Source organism: Chrysochloris asiatica, unplaced genomic scaffold, assembly GCF_000296735.1.
Source record: "Chrysochloris asiatica unplaced genomic scaffold, ChrAsi1.0 scaffold00053, whole genome shotgun sequence".
Lineage (NCBI taxonomy): Eukaryota > Metazoa > Chordata > Mammalia > Afrosoricida > Chrysochloridae > Chrysochloris > Chrysochloris asiatica.
The window spans coordinates 13099163-13102176 of record NW_006408571.1 but is presented as its reverse complement, the minus strand read 5'-3'; the positions used below and the strand labels follow the sequence as shown (position 1 = coordinate 13102176).

Genomic DNA, 3014 nt, shown 5'->3' with positions numbered 1-3014 from the left:
TAATCACTCCCTTCCTTGCTATAAAATGTCTACCTTTACATTTCCAACCCTCACAATCAGTCCTGACAACAATCATTCACTATTGTATCACAAGTGACCCTTCTGTATTTCATTTCATCATCTCCGCCTAGACAGATTGGATACTACTCACTGGAGATTCTGCCTTCCTCCAGGCCCCCTGGCTTTAGGGTCCCTCTTGAAAGCTTGTAAGCCAGTCACTTCTTGCCTTTGAAGCTCCCCCGCCCCCCCAGTTTTGGGTAGCCAATGTCCAAGCTGCCCATCCTTGTCTACTCTACACAGGAACTTTTTAAAGTGTTGAAGAGCAAAGATGTCAGCTTGAGGACAAAGGTGCACCTGACCCAAGCCATGGTATTCTCAATAACCTCATATGGATGCAAAAGCTGGACAATGAATAAGGAAGATCGTAGAAGAATTGATGCCTTTGAATTATGGTGTTGGAGGAGAATACTAAAAGTGCCATGTGCTGCCAAAAGAACCAACAGCTCTGTTTTGGAAGAAGTGCATCAAGAGTGCTCCTTTAAGGCCAAGATGGCCAAACTTCGTCTCTCATACTTTGGACATATTGTCAGGAGGGAACAGTCATTGGAGAAGGATATCATGCTTTGTAAGATGGAGGGTCAGAGAAAAAGAGGAAGACCCCCAACGAGATGGATTGGCCAGGTGGCAGCACTGATGGACTCAAGTGTAGCAGCGGTAGTGAGGTTGGCCCAGGATCGGACATTGTTTCGTTCTGCTGTGCATGGGATCGCTATGAGTCGGTCCTGACTTGATGGCACCTGACAACAACAGGTTAATACATGCAATAACTGCTTGATTCTGAAATAAATTAGAAAGAAATATAGGAAGGAAACATGCCATGCAAGGGAGGTACTGAAGAAGAGTAATATTGTTCTGTGAAAGGAGGTCCATGATCAAATAGATTTGGAGAGCACGGCATACTCTATGCTGCTTTAGAGACTCACAGACATTTTAAAGGCTCTCTAAATCCTGCATAGTGGTTATGAATTGGGCTGCTAACCTCAGGGTCAGAGTTCGAAACTACTAGCTGTTCCGCGGGAGAAAGATGAGGCTTTCTGCTCCCATAAAGATTTACAGCCTCGGAAACCCTGTTCAGGGTCGCTATGAATTGGAACCGACTCCACAGCACATACAACAACAACAACAAAATCTTGCAGTAGAGAGCTTGACTTACTTAAGATTAATTCAGTGTTTCCTTAAATTAATTTTTCAGATTGCCTACTAACATTTCACAGTAACTCTTTCTTAGGGAAATGTTGATTGAAATCAATCTTCTATATTTTTCAGATAAATAAACTGAAGCCCAAGGTGGCCAGACACACTGAATAAAGCCATTGAGCTAGAAAAGAAATTAACAGTCTGCATCTTCCCAGAAGAAGTTCTGGCACTTCACACAACTCTGCATCCTTGTTCCTTCTTCCCAGCGTGTGTGTCTTCAAACCCTGCAGGATGGAGGTACTCAATAAGAAAGGAGTCTCAGTTCTTTCTGAAAGAACCTTTCTGCCTACCTTGACCTAGTGTACCTGCTTTTCCCACTGTGCTCAGTCAGGTACCTGGGGAACACAGCCATTGTGATAGTGAGTGTGCTGGGACATCTACCTGCACACACCCATGCACTTCTTCCTAGAAAACCTCTCCATCCTGGACATTTGCTACACATCCTCATTTGCACCCTTGGTCCACTTCCTGTAGAACCAGAAGATCATCTCCTTTACTGGCTGTGGTTTCCAGATGTGTCTGAGCTTGTCCATGGGCTCCTTGGAGTGCCTGATTGCTACCTGGCTATTTGCTCACTACTCCAGTACTCTGTACTCATGAACTGTCAGTTTTGCCTTCTCCCTCCTCAAGTCAGTGACTGAGACAGTCTTTATCATGAGGTTGCTCTTCTGCAACCACCATGTGATCAGTCAATTCATCTTTGAAATCCTGGCAGTGTTGAAGCTGGCATGTGGTGACACTTCAATCAATGAGGTCTTCTTGCTTCACTGGCAGCATTCTGCAGCTTTACATGCCTCTGACACTCATCTGCCTCTCCTGCACTCTTATCCTGGTCTCCATTCTGAGGGTACGCTCAGCTGCAGGGCCCCACAAAGCCTTTTCCACCTGCTCAGCACACCTGACGACGGTAGTACTCTTCTGTGGTGCTGTCATCTATGTGTACATGAAGAACAAGGAGCCCCACATCTCTGATGGAGTCTTCATGGTTCTCTATGCTGTGGTCACCCCCATGTTGAACCCTGTCATCTACAGCTTGAAGAACAAGGAAGTGAAGGAGGCTGCCGGGAAGGTGTGGAGCAGAAGCTGGATCTCTAGAAGAAGAAGGGCAAAGCTCACCATTGACAGGGATCTCAGGTTAGTAGGTGAGGCCATCATTTGCCTTTAGGGAGGGAAGGATAGTGAGAAAGTTCATGACGCTGGTGTCTTCATTCCAGAAAGCCTCCAGAAGGCAATTCAAAGTCCCTCTATCCTGCTACAAAAATAGATCATAAATGGGTCCTCTGCACTTTCCCCTAACGTTGCCCTAGGACAGCTCTTAGCATCAATTCCTGGGCTTTTCCAACAGCCTCTAGTCTAGCCTCAAGACTTCCAATTAATCCTCCAGAGAGATTTGTTTGAAAAGCACATGCTATTGCCTAATGGAACTCTAAGTGTCTCCCACTACTCTTAGATAAAGTATACATTCTTCAATGGGACACTCAAGGTCCCACAAACTTTCTCTGCCTAATGGACTTCCCAGCCCTCTACCCTACATTCTCTCTCCTTACATCACACCCATGAGCTATATTTGTGACTTGGTACCCACTATATGTACAGTCTCTGTTCCTCTTCTGGGCTTTACCTACAAGGTAACCCCCTCCCAGCATACAACTACACAGGTAAAAATACTGTCTGAGGTTTGAGGTGGAACTCAAACTCCATCTCCACCAAAAAGCCTCCCCATTTTGCTCCACTCACTCTGCTCCTAGTGCCATGTT

At 45.7% G+C, this 3014-nt stretch overlaps 1 pseudogene; it reads left to right on the top strand.

Annotated features, from left to right (window-relative positions):
- LOC102821678 overlaps positions 1–2422 on the top strand; it is a 16534-nt pseudogene extending 14112 nt beyond the window's left edge.
- Positions 2423–3014: the final 592 nt, after the last annotated feature.